The following is a 23803-nucleotide window of genomic DNA, read 5'->3' as shown; positions in this document are numbered from 1 at the left end:
GTTTCTCCATTAGTTGTGGTTCCTAAAAAGAATGGGAAGTGGCACATATGTGTCGATTACAGAGATCTTAATAAAGCAATGCAAAATGATCATTTTCCCCTCCCATTCATCGACCATGTTCTAGACACATTGGCAGGTAAAAAATTCTTCTCTTTCTTAGACGGCTTTAGTGGCTACAACCAAATCCAAATCGCCCCTGAAGACCAAGATAAGACTACCTTCACCTGCCCCTAGGGGACGTTTTCTTATAGGGTATTACCTTTTGGACTGTGCAATGCACGTGCCACATTCTAGAGAGCCATACTTAGCAATTTTGCAGACTTGATAAACGAGGGACTTGAGGTGTACATGGGAAATTTTACACCCTATGGAGATGACTTCTAGTCGGCATTACAAATGCTAGAGAAAGTCCTGCAAAGATGCATTGCTACTAGGCTTTGCTTAAGCCATGAGATATTCCACATGATGATGACCGAAGGCCTCATCCTGGGTCATTACATCTTAGTAGCTGGATTAAGGTAGATCCAACAAAAATTCAGATAATCCTCTTAATACCTACCCCCTGCACTCAAACCGAGGTACGTAGTTTTTTGGGATTTTCTAGATATGATCAAAGATTTATAAAAAACTTCTCCCAAATTGCTACACCGTTACACACTTTGACAGGGAATATCAATTTTATATGGATTGACAAATGTGACATTGCCTTTGAAGAATTGAAACGACTAGTATCAACAGCCCCAATATTATGGGGTCCGAATTGGGATTTACCATTCTACATTTCATTTGATGCATCAGATACGGCCATTGGAGCAGTTCTCGGCCAAGAGGAAGATATGAAGCCTTATGCGATATACTACATCAGCAAAAATTTAACTCCTGCTGAGTTGAATTACATTGTGACCGAGAAAGAGTTTCTAGCTGTAATTTATGTTATTAACAAGTTTAGACATTATACAATGGGATACCCTGTGGTTTTGTATATTGATCACTCTGATATCAAATATTTAGCTAATAAACCTATTACCAATGGAAGAGTGACATGATGGTTAATCCTTTTGTAGGAATTTGATATAACAATCAAGGATCGACCAGGAAAGGAAAATCTGGTGGCAGACTTCCTCTCAGTGTGCCAAAGATAGACAACACAGTGGCAGTAGAAGACCAGTTCCACGATGAGCACCTATTTGTTATAACCGTGAAAACACCGTGGTACGTGGATTTTGAAAATTACCTAGCAGTGGGAAAATTACCCAAGCACTTGATGCCCACAGAAAGAAAATTAATAGTGCAACGCAGCACTCGGTTCTCCTGGATAGAAGGATACCTCTTTCACATAGGAGCCGATATGCATATCTGCAGATGTGTCAGGGAAGACGAAATCTATGATATCCTAAAACCCTGCCATGACATACCTTGCGGTGGACACTTTGCAGACCGCAGGACTGGACATAAAGTCTTACAGATGGGCTATTATTGGCCCACCATTTTTAAGGACACCAAGAAATTTGTCCAGGCATGCGATAGCTGCAAAAGAATGGGTCACCTTGGCTAGTCTGAAGAGATGCCCCTACATCCACAGTTAGTCATTGAACCTTTTGAAAGCTAGGCATTAGATTTCATTGGCCCAATAAACCCATCATCTAATCAAAAGACATATATACTGGTTGCAACGGAATATGTGACTAAATGGGTGGAGGCAGAAGCATTACCAAGGGCAATGGAGGACATAGTAATCCATTTTCTTTTCCCATTTTTCATGCGGTATGGCTTGCCCAGAGAAATAATTACGGATGGACGGCCACAATTTGTAGGGCATAAGATTGCTGCTACATTAAAAAATCATCACATTTTACATAGAATCACATATCCATACCACCCATAGGAAAACAACCATGTAGAAAGTACCAACAAAGTATTTGGGGACATACTAACAAAGACAGTCGCCTCGCATAGACGTGACTGGGCTACCTGATTGCCAGAAGCCCTATGGGCATATCACACGACTTGGAGGAATACCATAGGATACTCCCCATATCAGCTAGTGTTTGGCAAAGAACCTATCTTCCCAATAGAATTTGAAATTCAGACATTGAGGATAGCCCAAGAAGTAGGGTTGGATTTGAATGAAGCACGGGTTAATAGACTACATCAATATGAATTGGATGCAATCCAATTATCAGCTCTTTAGCATACTACACTGATTCAACAACAAAGAGAAAAATAGCATGATGCCCTCATCAAGAAAAAGATATTCCATGAAGGTGACTGGGCACTTCTATACGATTCTAGCTTCCAGGATTTCTCGAGCAAAATCCAGACTAGATGGTTAGGTCCCTATGAGATACAAGAGGTGCACGATAATGGCACCTTTACATTAGCCACCATTGATGGGTTTGGCTACTCTTTCAAAGAAAATGGACATCAAGTATGCCTCTACCATAAACCGCTTACAAGGGAATCCTTTTGCCAACAGAAATGTGAAGATTCTATGATACAAATTCTCGCTGAAGAGGGAAACTCTTTAACAGCACCAGTCTAGTGAAGAATTTCTTTTTTTTTTTTTTTAAACCTGTACATAATTTTTTTTTTCTATTTTCTTTCTATTTGATAGGATTTTCTTAGAACATTAGAGATGATTGTTTATTAGTTTTTTTTTCCTATTTTCCTTTGTTGTTCCCTACAGGGAACAGCTGTTATTCCCTATAGGGAACAACACTTTTTCATTTGTATTTCCTTTGTTGTTCCCTACAGGGAATAGCTGTTATTTCTTCTAAGGAACAACACTTTTTCATGTGCATTTTTCTTTGTTTTTCCCTACAGGGAACAGATGTTGTTCCCTATAGGGAACAACAGTTTTCGTAAGAATTTTCCTTTTTTGTTCCCTATAGGGAAGAGTTGTTGTTCCCTACAGGGAAAAACACTTTTCGTGAGTATTTTGCTTTGTTGTTCCCTACAAGGAACAACTGCTATTCCCTATAGGAAACAACACTTTTTGCATACATTTTTCTTTACTGTTTCCTACAGGGAACAACTGTTGTTCCCTATAGGGAACAATAATTTTCGTGTGTATTCTCTTTTCTATTCTCTACAGGGAACAACACCTTTTTGCGTGTATTCTCTTTGTTGTTCCCTACAAGGAACAACTGTTGCTCCCCATAAGGAACATCACCTTTGTTGTTCCCTACAGGGAACAACAGTTGTTCCCTATAAGGAACATCACTTTTTTCCCGTGTTTTTCTTTGATGTTCCCTACAAGGAACAATTGTTGTTCCCTATAAGGAACAACACTTTTTGTCTGGGTTTTCTTTTGTTGTTCCCTTCAGGGAACAACACCTTGTGAATATTTTTGAGAACACCCTTTTTCTCTTCCTTGAATGATCATGCCTAGACCATCCCATTTCACTCTTTATGATACTCTTTACGACATAAAAGTACAAATAGATATTTAAGGACAACAAGTATGGAGTTTACTGGAACACGAAAATGTCTTGAATATTATCATCTTTAACAACATTGCTTTGTATTGATTGAAAAAGAAAGGACAAAATTATTTATATCACTTCACTATCCTCATTTCCACTATAAATCAAACTGATTGATTATCTGTACCATGCTAGTTCTCCCATGTCCCATATAACTCTCTTTGTTTATTATCAATAAGGTTATGGGCATATTTTTTTCTATTGATATGTTCAAACTTCTTCTGCCATCCCTACTCTTAAGGAGTGTGGATCCACCCTCTATATATAAATGGGAAGTGTTCATATATATATATATATATATATATATATATATATATATATATTCACTAACAATTGTATGATTTTTTTTCCACAGATGGAGGTTAAGGGGTCTCATCACAAGCCATCCTACCATGATTATAAGGAAGGAGCGAAGTGGCATTACCACTATGGCCACCAGACTAGGGCTATGATCCAATGGATGCATCAAGAAATAAATTTCTTGGAACAGGAGGTCTCATCACGAGCCGGCCTGACCACTTTCGCTACTTCCCAGTGAATGGCAATGTGTTCATCTGGTTACAATGCAAGCACATTGGTCTCTACGGTGGATATCATAATGCACTTCCCAAATTATACATAGAGGACCATGGTTCCCAAGGGTTAGAAAGCAACTCTGTCGAGGCTATAGACACCTGTGGGAAATAGAATCTCTGCTAATGGTATTGAAGTTTTATTTTACATCGATAATTATTATAATGCCCTCTTCTTATGTTTTCATCTTTTCTACAGAGAGACTATGTCTCTAACTTACCTTGAACCTTTATGCATGAGTTAATATTTTTAAATCAATCACAACAGTTTTAAGTGGAATAGTGGTGACAAAGTATTATTTCTTGCGTATGCTATCCTTTTTCTTTATTGCATCACCTCACGGCATATTATCACTTATTGATAATTCTCATTACATGCCTTGTTTTCATCACTCCAATATTCTTTATGATCCATTCATTAATATGCGTACCTTGACACTTTCATTACCCAATCCATCACCCCTGTACTTCACTGCCAGCACGTTATCCTTTCATTCATTCAGTCATAGGTGACCTATTATTTCGAAGGGGGGCGAGGACCTCCAATATACTTATGCATGCACTGTCATCTTTTCATTTGATTTTGCAAAACAATACGACATCCAATGATCAAAGAGCATGTGGCATTATAACATTCCTTGATAATGGTATTTATATTTATAAAGTATCACCTGATAGAGCCATTACAACCATTTTTTGTTCCATCACTCGACTCTGTTCTTCGTTGTGCTTTCTCCGCTACACTAATCGTTTGCAAAATTCGAGCATCATGGGAGGAAGAACAGTGCGCTGAGAACCTTTAACACTGGCTGTCTCTGATGAAGCCAGGGAAATTCTAGCTCATGCAGGATGGATAGCATATTTTACGAGATTTCAACCCCCCAATGAGGAGATTGCTATCGAATTTTTACGAAATCTACAGAATGGAAAATCTGTGGTAAGAGGTAGACAAATCACTGTAATAAATGCCATGATAGCAGAAGTGTATGGGTTGCCTGTAGAAGGACCAGTACGGGCTAGCAAGCGATTAAAGCTGCATGATTCTATCGAGGCTTTTAGGCACGAAGGACAAGAGCTAATCAGGAAGGGCAAAGGCATTCAACCATCTTCTCTTGGAGAGCCATGGGGAGAATTGGCACAAATTGTTCAGAACTATATTACTTGTGATGGGCGTGAAGACATGGTAAGGCCACGACAACTCAAATGTTTAGCAGTTTTAAAACAAAAATGCTCTGCTAATTTTCCTGCACTATTTAATTCATTATTGCATGACACTGCCAAGAGTCTGAGACGGTCCCAACACATAGAAACAGTAGTTAGCCACCATTGTCTGATTAGGTTAATAGTTAGCGATAGCATTTCCCAACAGCAATCAACCTGGGATGATCTAATATTGGACCTCAAAGGAGGTGTAGCCTTGCCAGCACCTAACCTTGTTCCAAAAAGAAAGAGGATTTCCCTTTCAGGAAGGATACCTCACAAACGCAAATGATCCATAAGGTTGAGGTCAAAATAGGGAGTGTCTGAAAATTCTCAAGGCAGCGCTTGTCAACCCATAGAATTATGCAGCCCAGTAAGTGAACAATACTTGTAGCTAGAGTTAGAAGGACAAGATAACCATGAATCAGAACTTGAGGAAGGAATAGGGAATTCTGGATATGAACAAAGAAACAAATTGGGACTTCCCTCAACACAAAATATGAGTCCCCAAGGTGATCTATTGGACGATTTTGAGATGGCCCAGGTCCTGGCCAACATGAATGTCTACATGCAACCTGAAGGACTGCTCAGTCTTAACTTAGGAGAAACCCAATATCCTGGAAATTCTGGCTATACCAGAATTCTATCTCCCTCAAATTATGCAAGCCATGAAGTGGAAATAGATGTAGAAGCCATTCAGGAAGCAGAGAACCAATCTGATAACACGCTCCCAGTGGAAAACATCCAGGTAGGCCTAAATGCAGAAAACATAGACCAAGAAGAAGAAGCAGAGACACAGATTATTCGGGAAGCTGATAATCAATCTAGAGACACGGTCTTATTAGAATAGAGCCAGGGTGAAAAATCGAGCTCTTTAGAAGTAGAAGCTATTAACGAGACTGTCAGTAGAATAGTTATTCCTCTGAAAAAGTATAGAGCCAAATTGAAGAAGCTAAGAGAAGAATAGCAGAAGCTTCGAAAAATGGTCAAGAGGCTCAGAAGAAAAATAAAAGAAATTACAATGGGAAAGGTTCCGAACAATACCCCAGAGATAGTAAATGCGGTCGTATAAAGAGAGCTATATGAAGGTAGGGCTACAGGAACTCAAATTGAGCCCATACCTATTCAAACATACATCACTCAAGAGGAACAGCATGCAATTTTAGTAGACATAGCTACTCACACAAAGGATGTACCCTCTTATAGCATGGCTACTCAGATGGAGGTTTGGACCTCGCATAATAAAGAAATTCAGACAGAAAACATCCCTTCTCATAGCATAAGCACTTAGACAAGCATACAAGCCAAAGACATCATGACACATAATGACCCCATTATACTAAATCTTCACGAAGAATTGGCACAAGGTCAGCTTGTGATGGAACGACTTGAACAAGAAACTTTTTCCCAGCAGAAATATCAAGAGCTGCAGAGATAGCTTTGGGAAATGAATGCAATAGAGAGTGAGACTTTTGAGAGATGCAGAAAGGCAGAAGAGAAAATAGAAAAGATCGAGCTCAAGCTAGATAGGGTCATAGGTCAGACATACACCATCTGCTCACTATATACAGATGTCTTGGCATGCATGTCTCCCGCCACCAATTATGCCTTGTTTTTGTTAGAACGATGCCTGTTGCTGAAAATTAAAGCTGTGAGAGCTGGAAAACCAATTGAATTAAGAACAATTGAAGATTTTATAAATTGCTACAAACAACATGGTGTAAAGGTTCAAAGGCTTCTTTGTGAGTTTTACCTGCACAATTTTGTATTAGAGAACGAGGTGGAAAAGAACCCTAACCCTTTTGTGGGAGAGGTTCAATTCTAGGCCTTTATCTCATTTGCAGTTAAACAACTTAACTGGTTTAAAGCTCATAACGCATTCCAAAGATAGGAACATGGATTGGATCTTTGGGTAAGAAGTGAACCCAAGCACCCCTTACAAATGCTTGCCAACCATAAGAGCCTGATGACACAAGAAGGGATGATTAAAATTTTGGGGCCCATTCATAAGGAGATTGTATAGAATGGAGTATCATATTTTCACTCCATTCAAGAAAGCTCTCTGGCTGCATCCAAGCTCAAGTGGACGATCTCCACTAGTAGTGTGTAGGATAGGGAGCCATTTAATTACAGAAATTTTAAAGCAGTTGCGACCTGTTTTGTCAGCTATAGCAATCTTATTTTGAGAGAAGAACCTTATTGGTTAGGATGTCAGTTTCATAGCCCCATCATTTGGTATCCTCCTGAAGGTTATCGAGCTATCTACGAATTGCCTGAAGGAAAGGAAGGGCCCGCCTTTGCGCTCCTGGCTCAACATCATGGTTTTAGACCAATTTTTGACGCTCCATCTCTAGCCTAATCTTTAACTGCATTGCATAAGAACTACTTACATTTCATGAGGACATGAAATAGGGTAAGCAGGGGAGTATGTTGAGTTATGAAATGCGTATGTATTTACTCCTAATTTCATCAACTTTTTCCTCTTTTCTTATGTTTTTCATATCTTAATATGCTAACATATTGACAGATTATGATAAGAAATGGATGAACTACTCACAATTAAGATTTAGCTGTCATAACTAACTTTTACTCCTCTTTATGTAGAAAACCACGAAAGGAATAGTTGTTGTTTCCTAATGATGGAACAACATAAACCAACAAATGAAGCATGGAACGCGTCGGTTGCAGACAGGGTAGAGGAAGAATCAGGAGGATCAGCGCGAAATAGGAAAGGTGTCTGAAGATAGCAATCAGTTGTGAATCCCTCAGGATCGGGAGATCGTGAGGGATCACATTTATCTTTTACCTCTTCTGACTATAAAAGAAAACGATTGTAGGAAGAAAGGGGATCAATCTATGTTATTTCAAATTGTAATTTTAATTTACAAACTCGTGTTGTTGGATAACATGACCATATTGTAATGCTGCTTAAGTTCAATGATTAATATATAATTGAAGTTTCTGCTCATTCGTATTCCCTGAAGTAGCTCAACAATGTTCACTAGTGGCTAATGGCCCGACCTTTGGTGGATTAAACTGCTTCCTTGTGTTATATATTTCTGATTCTCACAAGTTTTATTGGTTTGATAATTTTCTTGTTTTCTATGAGTTTATCTTATTTGCTAATTACTGCTTTCCTGTATTGAAGTAGTACATTTCCTTTACTTGTTTTACAGCACTGTCATTTGATTCGATTTACGCTTATCCCGGATTCAATTATTTAGATAGCGAATCGTATTGATTTTATCAACTGTAAGAGTTTGGTTATCACTATTTAACTCTCAGATTGACATCATTTCTATTTGGATTGGTTTGGAGAGATTGAGTATGATTTAGATTGAATCAGCTAAGAAGAGATTAGTTATTTCTACTGTGCTCTCGGCTAATGCTATTGTTAATTAAATTGCTTGTGTGAGATTTGATTACGATTCCAGTAGAGGATTGAGTCTTGAAGCTTAGATTTCAGATTTCCTTTAATGATTGCAATTTGAGTTTATTAGATGCATCCATTTGCTCTTGTATCAAAGGTCTATACTTCCTTTTAAGAAACATTACTCTCTATATTTATAGCATGCACATATTGTGTAAACTCTTGGAATAAAAGGACTTGCTCGAGTTGATGATTAATGTGGGGTAATTAGGAGTTTTAAAAGACACCAATTATCAGCCAACACCCATAACTATCAATTTCTTATTTAAAGTTATACCCACTATATTAGAACCTAAACAAGGAGAATTCCATTCCCGTTCCAAAAGAACTTGCAATCAACTTATACCATGCTATTTAATATTTTATGTATTTCTTCGCATGCTTGGCATGTGACATAAAGATGCAATAGGATACCTTTCATTTTCTATACTAACACTCCTAAACAATAATAAATTATTCCCAAATCTGTCATTTCAAATGATCTATGTAGCTCACCTTTTGGTTTTTCAATTATTGAAGTTGTTACCTATATTGATGAGATCGTCTACAACTAAGGACATAGTGACAATATCTGTTATAGTTTTATCCATGTTGCAGTAAAGGTGTTTTTTCTTTAGTAGCACTACAATACATTGCAGTTTCCATTTAGCGGAGAAGTGTACCCAGTAGTAGCCTTGGTCTATGTGGAAATGGGTTGAATTCACAATATACTTTATCTGTTGTTTTGAAGGTGTTTCTCCTTCAATATTACTTCATCTCAGCATGTACTTTCAATCTACACCTTCAATAGATGCATACATCCTTGGGGTACATGCTACAGATTCCAGTTTTGCTGTGAGGGTATAGCAATGATGAATGAAGCGCATCTATTTTAGGCATATTATGGTTGTTTTATGCAAGCATTCTTGTCTAGTGTTTCCCAAACTTATAGAGAACCATACTTAGTATACTTTTATAGTTTGACTTAGATGCTAACTTTAAGTAACTTAGGTGTTTTTCTTAGTACTATTTTATGCACATATTTATCTTTAAGAAGAGTGCACAATAGAGAAGGGTTCTATATTTTTAGCAGGGGACACTCTTCTAGGTAGGAGGTACTCTATTCTAGGGAGCTTTTGTCATGCATGTTAGATTATTTATCCTAGATAGAGTTCTAAGTCCCTGCCTCCTTGACAAAGTCCCTGCCAGAAAAGACACCGATGGATAGAGTTCCAATTACCTAAATTTTCCAAAAACCCACCTAAGCCTAGCTATCTAGCCTAAAATCATTTACATTCCAGTAATCTCTTGGTTGTGACTTCACAGAGAGAGCCCTCTCTAGTTTAGTAGGGCTAGATACCAAATTAAAATCTTGGTCTATTGTTACCTCCATTGATCTCCTCATCGACCTGGGACATTGTGGAGGATAACAGAGGGCATGACAACTAGGGAGTGTCAAGGTATTCCAGTGAATGTAAGGTTCCCAAGTCATGGAAAAATGTAATGCTAGTTGAGAGGTCATGACTGCCAAGGTGGGTTAGGGAATGATAGGGCATGCTACCATGTTCCAGATAGTAAGAAGACATGTCAAAAAAGCTAATATGTTCCAAGTGCTAAGGCATATCAAGATGTACAAGGGTTCCAAGTCCTTGCCTTCTCTTATTCCATATACTATCCACTTATAACATTTCCTTTGCTATATTTGATGCATTTTCTAGCTATAGGTCATTTATAGGTTATAAAAGTCTTCAGAGTTTCACTTCTAGTTGAGTATTCAACTGAACATATTGATTCTCTTATACAAAAGAATTTTTCCCTCCACCCACTTTTGATAAATTCAATAACCATTAGGTAGGGACTTGCCAATGTTTCTTTGATTCTTTAGTAAAATATTGTTGAGACTTTAATTTATTGAAAGTTATAGAATTTACAATTTATGAAATTTCAAGGTCTAATTTTTAAAAGTATAATTCTTTAAAGGGTGTTAGCTCAATGGAGGAGCACCTGCCTTACAAGTAGGAGGTTGGTGGTTCAATTCCATCATGCCTTGACATCCATATCGAATCGTGACGATCAATTTTTGGTGATGGAAGCTCTTTTGACCATCACCAATGAGCTTTGGTGACATTTTTCGACCCTCACCAAAAATATGAAATGGTGATGGTCAACGAACACCATCATATATACGCATCAATAATGACGACCCTCTAAGGTCTATAAACATAAATCGTTGTTGTTGATATGAAATGGTGATGGTCGTTGTCCATCATTATAGTCATTATTCATGATAGACTTTGAATTTCACCACAACACGTATAATTTTGGAAATGCGACTTTTGGGGACGGTCAATGAACATCACCATATATATTCACCAATAGTGACGGCCATTAAATATCTGTCACAATAAATCATTGTTGTTCATATGAAATGGTGATGGTCACTATCCATCATTATAATCAATGACAGGCCTTGAATGTCACCATAACACCTATACTTTTGGCGATGCCACCTTTGGTGATGTTCAACTTTTGGTGACTGAGGCTATGGTCCGTCAACATTTCTCATATGTATTGGTGATAGTCTCTATCCATCATTATTAATCATTATTGGTGACAAACTTTGAATGTCACTACAACACCTATACTTTTGGTGACGTTCAATTTTTGGTGACGGAGGCTACGTTCCATCACCATTTCTCATATGAAATGGTGACGATTGCTATCCATCATTATAAATAATTATTGGTGATAGTATACTTGAAGTATTACTGTAGATTGAATAAACAATCGAATTTGTTTGTCAGTCCAACAGAAACTGATTATTAGTTACTATAGTTTATATATTAAGGTATCTAGATTAATATGGATGTATAATTGTATCATATAAATATTTATATAATGCATATAAGAAGGTAAATTCTAGAGAAATTAGTAGGGAGTAAAGTAATGATTAGACTATTCATTTAAACATGATTTTTATTATCTCTTCAAAGAATACCACAAATATATATATATATATATATATATATATATATATATATATATATATATAGATAGATAGATACATATACAAGGACATGGTTGTACAACTTTTTGTAGATCTAAATTAATTTTCACTCTAATTTATCATATGTACACATTAATGTAGTTATACAACTATCTTTGTGAATAAAGATAACAATTCAATACAGTGTACAATTGAAACTTTGTTAGATACTACTTAAGAATAAATCAATACCTCCCTATACATTAAGATATAATTTTTTTTTTCTTACCAAATAGGTTTATTCCACCTATCAGTCAAAACATAACAAAATGCACACATAGAATATATACAAATTAATTTAATTTTCTACATAATATATATAGTTGATTTCGAGCAAGACACCACTTATGTATGCATAGTTTATTCTTTATTTCTTCCTTCAATCCACAATATTGGACTAACAGAAAATTCAGCATATAAATAATAATTAACAAGCATCTAACTGTAAATTACATTCTTTTGGGAATATTCACAAACAGAGCATGTTCCACCCAGACATGAATTGTATACAATAATTCCCACTAAGCTCATCCCTTCTTTCCTTCAGGAATCAACAAATTTCTTGTGTTTCTATGTGGTTTTGTTATAGATTCTTCCTAACATGATTTTCCTTAGCAGTGTCCTACTTAAAGGTCTATATCCCTTAGTTATTTAGGTTATTTGGTTTTAAATTAAGAAAAATGTCTTTCTTTTTCTTTAAAGAACACCATTCTTATTTTCACCCAACTTAGTATTTCTCTCGAGCTAAGTGTTTATAACAATATTTCTCTTCCATTATGTTAATTTATTTATCAACTTTTCTCCTTCATATTTTTAGGAGAACCCTTGGCAAGGTCCAGCATGTAGACTTTACCACTATCAGTTTTCTTCCAAGAAGTCTCTAATACTCAAGGCCTCTTTTCAGAATTTTCCCAAATAATAATTTATTAATTTTACTAAAATAAAACTTAATTACATAATCAAATTATTTCAACCTTGGCTTCTGTAGCCATTAAGTTCAATAATAATTCAAAATTCTAAAAGAAATCATGTCTTAAAAAGAAAAATGTAGGGATGTCATAGGAATGTTAAGGTAAAATTGACTTGGTGAAAGAGTCAACGTTGTTAAGTCAGTGGTGGATTTTGGCACATTGGTTTTGGTGGCTTAAGCTATTAAACTGCATGGATTAAATGCTATGAAGCTTTAAAAGGCTTGGGGATTATGCATTATGATGTGCTGGATTTGAGCATAGGGCTCGACTAACCAGGAATGATGTTGCTAGACTTGGATATTTTTAAGTCTAAGGCATGAAAATATTAGATCTATTATTTTGAGGTGGTTTTCCCATAAGGGTTTTCAAGGTAAAATATGGTTTCCATGTGTTGTTACTTTTTATATGTTATTAGTGCTTTATTTCTCTATCGTTTATTTTTCAACATTTTATTATTATTTTAATCAATTATTTAATTTTCAAAATTTAGAACTATTTTTATTATTATTATTTTTAATTAGAACACTAATATTATATTTATAGAAATATGCATTATGGACATGACGCAAGAGGGGTTATTCTAGCTATCTGACTCACACCCATAATTCCTTTGAATTCCTAGTGGATCTAAGCGTATGATTTCTTTAATACCTGAAGCATTATTCATATATGCATAAATATGCCAAAAGAGTTAAAAAATATGAAAAAATTTACAGAACATACTAACTTACAGGAGATGGGATTACATCTTTTGGCCCTTTACAAAAACTAATATAGAAACAAAGCATGATCAAGAATGATCAAAAGACACTCCTAGTAACTTGAACATGCTTTCATATTTTTCAGATCTGGAGTTTATTTCTTTGTGGTCTTTCCTACCCCTTGTCAAATGAGGGATGACACCTAAGTTTTTATTTAACAGTTCTAAAATTGGTGGAGAGGAAGAAGCATGACCATTTTCAACTTTTTTTGTGGGTGCAATATCACCTTCCTTCTTTTTCTATTTTTTATAGGTGTGGATTCTTATTTTTTGCCCAAAGTCTATAACACCTTCCTCCTAGATCTACCCAAGTAACCAGCCAACCAGGGTAAACATGTGATGAGAGGATACTGTGATCTGATACAACCTCCTAGGTCACCTTAAGGAAGTGCAACTGACAAAACACAATGAAATGGACCACCCACACATCCACCATAACCTCCAGGAGCTACCTCACCTTTCCAGGTGACCAATCCATTAGGAAAATTATTAGTTCAAGGACCTAGAGCTCCAGTCGCTCCCTTTCCAAACCCTCCAAGAAAAAGAGGGTCCCAGTCTCTCCCATGGGCCTGCCTGAGTGTCACCGTAGCCTTTTTCTACCAATGGTATGCTAGTGACTCCAAGATTTAAGACTAAATTGCAACGCTAGTACCCACTCACTACCAAGAACTACATGGAATTTACAGAAATGAAAAGAAACATAAAAATAATGATTCCAATACAAATTATTGAATAAAGACTTGGTTGGACCCCTACTAGCCATGACATACATTTCATCAAACATGTCACAAATATGCATTCTACAAGTTAAAACAATAGATTTGAGCGTAGGGATCTTACACTTATCTAAGAATTGCTAAGAAGCATTGCTTCCTTATCAAATTACAAGCATTACCATCTATTATGTCATATATTCATCGTTTATTCATTTACGAAACAAAACATCATGACAACCATACATTGCTTCTATCATAAAACATATTCATAACCAACATATAAACAACAAAAATAATGAGGATACAACATCCATATATGCCACAAATGAACCAGTACATTTACACATAAAATACGAAGGAAAAGAACTCGTATAGATGAATACAAAAGCCAACCTGGTATGGGACTACAACATTCCACCTGACCACAGATTGGTTTAGCCAAACCTATATTTAGCCAATCACCCTTGTTCCATATTCCAAGCATGAATGTGGGGCTCATAACCGAAATAAGTACTGAATGAACATGAATACCACTAGATTTATCCACCTACACCGTGAGGAATTTTACTACCTCATAGTCCCTAAGTTTTACCACAACTCACAGTTTGATTCATGGGTCACTAGTTCATGATCGGGAAACCACCCTCCAGGCTTTACCATATATCACACTATTCACCGACAAGGAGTCCTAGGCCTGATAAAGGGAAACCACCTCTAGGATTTACTGTATATCACACCATTCACTAGTCGAGGATTCCTAGGCCCACCAAGGCACAAAATACCTAGGTTTACCGCAACCCACATTCTGGTTTAGTGGTTACTAGGCCAACGGATTTACCGCAATCCACAGTCTGGTGGATGGATCAATAGGCCATGTTTTTTTCCTTTCAGAGTTCCACCTCACTCAGCTTTGAATCGATATAAAAATCTACCTCCACCAATATATGAGAACCAATCACCTCAAGACTATCTAGAAATGGCAAGGAAAGGTTGAAGAACGCCGTCACACTTGGAAAAAAACATGACCATGATAGAAAGATACCCAAGAATACACATGCATAACCATGCATGCCAAATCTAACAAGGAAATCACACATGAAAGTCGATACCTACAAGCAAACCAGTTATAGCTACTTGATCCTACTCTTCCTTGTTGATATTTTCTTCCTCTTTGTCCTCTTTTCCTTTCTTAATCCAATGTTTAAGGGCTCCAAGAAAACTCTAAGTGTCCAAGAGTGCGAGAGAGAGAGAATAGGGAGAGAGGTCGAAAATTAAACTGACAAAAGGTACCAATTGATCCTAAGAAGCTTTTTTATTAATGCTGCCTCTATTTTCTTCGTTTTCCATTAGTTTCCTCCATTTTCCTCCTCACATGAAACCTATGACTTTCACCTTCCTTTTCTCCTAATTTCCATTACTTTTATAAATAAATTGCCAAAAATTCCATTTTTCCTTTCCAAAGCCTTTTCCATTACCTTTACCATAATAATCGAAATGAACACCCACACTAGAATATTTTTCCCAACATTTAGCTTGGAAGAAGTGTCCCATAACCATGGTTATTGATTTTCCTTTAATAAATTTATTTACATGAAAAAATCACCAAGGTTGTTATAGAACCCTTCCCCTTGGGGAACATCTTCCTTGGCATTCAATGACAATTACAACCAACAAGACTGCTGAAACAAAAACATACTGCCTGTGGAGCTTTATAACTTAACTCGATGCAGTATTTACAATGATCAACCTACTGAGAAGAAAACCAACATGACAATATAACAGCATGATCCCCATACCACTTATTGGAGCTTTATATCACATCTCATGGTGGTATTTACATCCATATACGTATATACATATACCAAAATATATGTCAAGGACACTCACTCAACCAACAAATAAAGAAGCATACATAGCCCACATCTGATCCACCATCTCACATGTAGCTTCATCGGCCCCAAAGTGCTTCCACTGCACCTTAACCTACTCAATTGCTTGGTTCCGAAGCATGAGCATCTTTCTATACAATATAAACTAAGGTTCCGTAAGGAATTCTCCATTCGGCTCCACTTGCAATAAAGACTAGTCAATCACATGGTCAACATCTTTAACATACTTCTTAAGAAATGACATGTAGAAAAAATCATAGACTTTCACTGTCAAAGGTAGTGCAATTCAATAGTCTACTGCTCCAATCCTTTTGAAAATATTGAAAGGTCCACAAAATAGAGGTGCCACCTTGGAACACAAACCAATCTGCAACGAGCTCTTCTTGGGCTTGATGTGTAAGTACACCTGGTCCTGAACCTAAAAATCCTTAAACAACCTATTCCAATATGAATAGATTTTATGTATGTCCCGTGCTGCCTCAGTATTCAAGCCAACATAGATGTTTATACTCTGCCTTCATCAACTAACAGTCCAAACATCTAGCCACAAAATCTTCCACATACTTTTTCAAATTTGGCCAATAGTAAAATTTCTTCATTGTTGTCAATGTATTTTGGTATCCTAGGTGACCCAAGTATGGTTTCGCATGAAACTCCCTCAAGATAATATTCTTGATATCACTATTGTCTAGCACATATATCCTGTCCCTAAATCTGATCAAGCCATTTGCTGATAAATGTTATTCCACATCCTATGCACATGTACCTGTACCACTACCTGTACTCCACTTTAAACTATGCAGAAGCTCTTTATACCTGTCATCTTACTGTCCATCCTATAAAATCTAATCCTGCAATTTTTGACCATAAGAGTTCATAACTACTATATGATTCACCTGTATCCACCAACTAAGAGCATATGCAACCCTTTTCTCTTTTCCCTTGATGTACCTAATCTTAATGTCAAACTTGTTGATTGTAGCCAACCATATAGCTTTCCTGACATTCAGATTTGATTGGTCAAACAAGTATCTCAACCCACTATTTTCACTCATCAGTACAAACCTCATGCTAAGAGGACAATGCCTCCACATCTTTAATGCATGAATGGTCACTGCCAACTCAAGATCATGTGTTAGATAGTTCTGATCGTGCTCATTAAAATTCTGTGACTCATAGCATACAAACTATCCTTGTTGCATAAGAACTCCATCAATCCTTCTCTTGCAAGCATTTGTACATACTACAAACTCCTTGCCTAGATCTGTAATCTTTAACATTGGAGTGTTTGTAAACAACATATTTAACTATTCAAAACTTGTTTTTCATGTCCCTTCTCAAAAGCATATGTAACAAGGTGCTACTACACAATTTTGCATAATTTTGGCTAAGGAAGAGAACCCATCATTTTCGATTTAGGGACTTAGGATGAAATTTGACTTAATTTGGTCGCTAGTGGAATGTTGGGGCCACCCACATGGGAATTTGAATTGGCCCATTCAAATTGCTTGGAGGGAAAGTGAAATAGGTGGATGGAGGGGCCCACATGAGGCAAGGGAGGCCAAAGGAGTTATAAGGAGGGAGCAACTCTCATTTTGGGATTCATTCATACATCTTGCAAAAAAAATCACTTTATTCTTCACTCTGTTGTTTAGCTTAGTCAACCAGGATTTTAGCCATGAATCTCTCAAGTGGTAGATTCAAACTCTACTTTGGGGGACCATCTGTGCCAACCCTAGAGAGGTAATTCAACAAGGATTTTAGGAGTTTTGGGGTAGTTACATAGCACCATCAACCATTGCAGAGCAGGGAGTGCATATTTCTTGGCAGCTAGAGAATACACAGAGGGAGATAGAGGCCAACAGAGATCATATTGTTTGCTGGAGAGTTAGAGAGCTGAGGTAGCAGCAATAGACTAACATTCATGCTGAGTTCTACAGCCAGGAGAGCCAACATTCCAGTAGTTCGAATTGCTGGGCTAGGGTACAGTGCAGGGGCCACTCAAAAATTTTTCCTGGAGCTTAGGAGGAGGTGTCTTAGACCAATATCTCACCCAGGAAGTAAAGTATTGGATAGAAAGGGTTAAACCAACACTTTGGGGGCATTTCCTAGAGGATTTACATGTAGTTTCTAGCAAGTTGAGTTTCGCAGTGGCAGTTGAGGTTGGGCTCCAAGGGGGTCGAATTTTATAAGTCTAAAATAGCCAAAATCGTTTATGGGATATTCTGGGTTTTTGAAAAGGATAAAAAATATAAATTTTCATAATTTCTTGCACACTATAGGTGGGGTTTTAAGGCCTATCTTTGCAAAAGATATTGTAGAATTCGTTGGGATTAAATTGTGTCTTTGGGGGTTGATTTTCGGTTGTTGAAATTGGGCCAAACCGTTTCTGGGTTTTGGCCAAGGAGTTTGTGGCTGAAGTTTCACCCTTTTCTGAGTACTAGAGGAGGAGTTACTTGTAGTCCCTTTCTAGGTAGCAATGAAATTTTCTAGGCAAGGCAGAGCATTAGAGCAGCAATTGTTGGGCAACGGATACCCCCATAGCAGGGTTTTGGGGTGTGAAGCACAGATTTTGGTCAAGTATAATGCAAAGAACCCATGAAATGCATGCACAGAGTACGAAGTAAATGGTCAAGTCAAAGGGTTGTCTGCCCTTGAAAATATAAATTAATATGTTGTGAGGTCAACCTACCCATGGTTCGCGGACCATGGGATTGTATAAATAAAGTGAGGCTCTAAGTGTAAAGCCAGTCTCAAGTCTTATTATGATGTTCTTGGATGATGAATTAGCTCTGAGTCTGTAAGTCCAAGTCTTGGGTTGTACTAGTAGGAAGAGGCTCTGTAGTTGTGTGTACAGAGGCCTAGTAGAGTCCACAGCTGAGTGCATAGGGTAGAGTTGGGATTGTATTTGGACAGAGAATTAATAAAAGATAAGTTCATTCTGAAATATTGTGCATCTGCTCGTAGATCTGTGTGTTTATGATTTTGTTATATTTATGCATCTCTTTACAATTTTATGTCTGCGAACACTTGTTACGAATGTTGACTGGTTAATGAGAATATTGGGTACACACAATTAAGTTAAGATCTATAATAATAGCACAGTAAAGATAAAGGATCTAGAAAACACCTCTTTTGCGCTCTTTACAGATCTGCATGGAAGTAGTCGCACGAGTTGTGAATTATAAATGGCTACATGGGGCAGCGCAAGCACGCAAGTTCTATTTGTGAACTGCCTAGACTTCATCAAGACATCCCTAAGGTGCAGAAACCTGGTTCTAGCACCCTACCATATCACCTTGGGTGAGACCTCAGTTCGCACACCACAAACTATTTCCAAAAGGGTCAGTGGTTTCGGGATTTGTTTAGCTAAATCACTTATGAACCTGGGTCAAGCCCCAACAAGCTAACAAATGGTTCCATTGCCAGGACCAAGATCTATCTAAGGGATGTCTGATGTCGTGCCATTGGAACCCAACAGAGAAGGAAATTGAAGAGTGGTTGGACAAGAAGCTTCACGAGTTCGTGACACAGGAAAACTGAACTCCGCAGATATCTGAGAAAAGGTGGATGGATCGCTATGTATATACGGAAATCCATGAGATCTTCTTTGCGTCCTTTCCTTCTGAACTATATGAGTGAATCGCGAGGTTAGCTGACAGCCAGGGAAGGTATAAGCTTGACTAACCGCTAGTGTGGACTCCAGAATTAGTGCGCATACTAGAGGCATCAGAAGATAAGATCGCACGAGTTGTGGACCATTGGATCGACCAGATAATAGGGGGTTTATCACTGAATTTGTGATAAATACGATCGTCAGCTACAATGAAGCAGAAAGACGTTTCCTCAAGGGACCACGAGGTAAGTACAATAAATATTTGAATACCTAGATTAAGATGATGTTATGTGAAAAACGGGTGATGTGAATACATTAATGTTTGGAACGACATGGAGTGGAAAGATCTACAGAGGTAGTGGGGAATTAGGAAACAATCCCTTGATTTCAGCTTCATGAGAGAGCGGAGAAGAGCTCACTCGGGTCTCTCTGAGAAGTGCGGTCAATTTGATAAGGTAGCATATTCGACAGTTACCACCTCCACTCATGCCACCACCCGCTTCACCCCCTCCACCTCCATCTTCACTCACCCCACCTCCACAAAACCCGTAGTTCAGCATGGTGAGCACAATCGAGCTACTCGTATTCAAAGGAGTAGAGAATGAGGATTCAGATCAGTTCTGGTTTGTGGTAAGAGCAGTGTGGGAAGCACAAGGGGTCACCAATGACAACATTAAGAAGGCTACATTAGTGATTGCATTGCAGGATTGCGTGTTGACATGGTATATCAAGAATTCTAATGATCACCCAAATGCAAGAATAGCAGAGATCCAGAATGCGCTGAATAGAGAATTCAGCTGGCCAAAATCAGAGGCACAGTCAATCATCAGATTTAAAGAGATCGTGATGCTTCCAAGCAAGATGCCCTGGGATCTGGATCAGCAGTTGAAGAGTACGATCTGTGAGGATAATATGATGCTAACAGATGCATAGCACCGCACATGGTTTGTGGCATCTTTGACACCACACCTGAGGAAGACATTGTCACAACAGAAACTTGCTACCCAGGCTGAAGTGTTGGAAATGGCGATGAGGTTGCATGAGACACTAATACAGGAACCAGGGTTGGGAGTTCAACAAATCCTCACACAGCTATAGAATCTCTACCTGGAAATGCAGAGCTTGAAGAAGGATAGGGCACCGCGGTCGGAGGTGCGCAAGGAAGTGTGGTGCATAAAATGCAAAGGCCAGGGCAATGACAAAGACCATTGTCTAGTATTCGGGAACTACTTGGGAGGAGGTGGGCCAATGCCATTGAGACTCGAGGCACAGGCAAGGCTGAGTGAGGCACCCTCGCTATGGTGTACAATCTGTCAGATAGGGGGAAAGCACATGACGGAAAACTGTCATTTGTTGCAGAAGTATACATAGACTCCCTGGTAGTGTTTTTGTAATTTCTGCTGGTCGATAGGCCACGACAAGCATACTTGTCATAGCTACAATTTAATGATGGATCAGACCCCAGACTATAGAATACAGACAGAAACGTGAGGCCTTGACCCAGCCGCAGGGATGGCGTGCGCTGGATTTTAGGGCCGAGGTCAAGGACGAGGAGGAATGGGGCTAGGAAGGGGCCACGAACAATTAATTTGTTACAATTGCAGAGGACAAGGGCACTATGCTCGCGATTGTACCAACCCAACGAGAGTATCCTATTCATATTCTGCTCAGTTTGATCATGAAATGGTATATTGTCCTACGTTGATTGCACAGATGCATGAGAAAGGGGTGCTCCAACCTACTTTGACTCAAAATATCCAAATGATGAGATCTGAACTATGTGAAGAAGACCACAATGTGAATATGGTTCTCAGAAGGGGTGCGACCATAGGGGAGGATAAGGGGAAGCAACTCGAGGAAGATACATGGGTTCGAAAGACTCCTATAAAGGAACTTGAGTTTGACTTAGAATGTGCAAAGGAGACGTTCATGGAAGCTAAGAAGAGCTTCACGAAAGCCTCTACTTTAGGTAGTAAGGATCAACTAGAGCGAGGAATGGATCCTTCTATGCTTACTACCTTTTTAGAGACATGCATGAAACTGCTGCGCGACAATAAGGTAGTTAAGGGACTATAGGAGTTGATCACCAAGTGTGTGGGGTCAGGGGAATGCCGCATAGTCCAGAAATTGGGAAAACATGCATTGCGCACTGGGAGGGAAATCAGATTGATGGCACAGATTGGCGAATATGAAATGGATCAGGTAATCCTAGACTTAGGTTCGGATGCAAATGTATTACCAAAGCAAACATGGGAACATATGGGTAGGCCTATGTTACAGTGGTCTCCTATTCAATTATGAATGGCGAACCAACAGAAGATTTTTGCCATGGGAAGGTTGCAAGGGGTAGCAGTTGATATCGAAGGCGCGAGCACACAGATGGACTTTGAAGTAATAGAGATTTTCAATGACGGAAATCCTTATTCCGTGTTGCTAGGAATATACTGGGCCACTCATATGAATGGAGTCATTAACCTGAAGAAGCGGAAGATGATTTTCGAGAAAAAGTCCCTATGCATAGTAGTTATGCTAGACCTAGCTGAGGGAGCACATTACACTGAACCAATGCCCGACAATGAAAGCAATGATAAGCTAGATTGTATTTACCAGATAACAGCGCAAGACTAGTATCGGGTGAACCCAACTACGGATGGGAGAATCTCATGGGAGAGCAACAGTTCCTGTACTGTGGATTCAGATGAAGAAGTAGAATGCTAGCAGAACCGGTTGCACGAAGTGACAATGCTGAATTGCAACATGATGATTAGATCACTATGGTGTGTAATGACAGAAGCAAGGGAACTGCCAACATATGATGGAGTAGCAGTGGTAGAGAAATTCTTAGACAAATTTGAAAGTGTAGTACCAGAATAGTAGTGTTACGGTGCCTTGGAATTGGGGTTGTGCGTAACAACCACACGATGGTGGAGTGCACATCATAAGACCATTGGAAACTGGTGCGAATGTAGAAGATGGATGCGCTTATGGTTTGGAAGTCCCTAGCTTTGAACGGGAGCCGGGAAGCCATGACGAAGCAGCTTGTGTGTGGACCTGTGTCAATGGGTGCAGACATGTGCTATGCAAGCACATCCCAGACTAAGGATAAAAAATAAAAACCAGGTGCGGCAGCATGAAAAGTGACGCGCACCACAAATATCCCACATCATAGCATTCAAAAAGCTATGCAGAATCATCAACAGAGTTTACCAGGCGAGACGAACTGACCAGGACTTGCACGTACCAGCAGTTCGATGGGCCTGCAGGGCCATAAGTGAAAACTGGAGCGCGAAAGTGATCCCAACAATAATAAGAAGAGACGAAACCATAAGAGCTAAGAAGAATCCCCCTAAAATAGCTCCCACAGTTGGGACAGCATGCGAGGACTAGAATGAAGGGATTATGTAGCTGCGCGAGGATGAACATAGGTAGATTCAAGAAGCCCTTCAGCGAGGGAACCTTGAGCTTCGCTAACTTGAAGAAGAGTGGGTACAACTGAAGCAGAAAAGCATGTTAATGGATGCAGAAATCAAAAAATTGGAAACCGAAATTGCACAAACATGTCACGTCGGCAGAAGGACAGGAGAAGATAATGGCAACCATACCCTCACATTAGAATATTATCGCTGAGAATTTCTGGCTCTGGTACCATGGTTGTGACTGCACCTTATTAGACGAAGTAACCAGGGGAGTGCACCATCTAAGGAAGAATGCAAGGTGCTGACTAGTGCAAGGGTAGCTAAGGAAGGCTGCGGAGCAGGATGGAAGGTGACTTGAAACCCCGCACCGGTGGTGCGACCACCTGACTATCCATAGGAAGCACAGTCTCAGCACTCCAAGCAATTGAAAGCGGGACTATAAAAGATTCTGTGTGGGCACTACACGACAAGGAGGTTGCACGCAGGATCAGTATGACACACAGGTCGCGTCCGCACACAAGGGGCTACACTATCACGTGGGTAGGTTGGGAAGTGGCCGTTGAAGTCACTGTTCATGACAAGATGACCAATTTAAGGCAACGAGGAGTGGGTGGTGGGAAATTAAGACAGAAAGTCAGAACTATATTTGAGGCTAATTTCCACCAATATCGCATTAATGAGTCGAATAAGGGGGGAACAGTTGAATTTGAATTCAAAAAGGCC

Source organism: Pinus tabuliformis, chromosome 2_1, assembly GCF_031772625.1.
Source record: "Pinus tabuliformis cultivar Carrire ecotype Pingquan chromosome 2_1, CPIR1, whole genome shotgun sequence".
NCBI lineage: Eukaryota > Viridiplantae > Streptophyta > Pinopsida > Pinales > Pinaceae > Pinus > Pinus tabuliformis.
The sequence above is the reverse complement of the archived record's forward strand: the minus strand, read 5'-3'. Positions refer to the sequence as shown.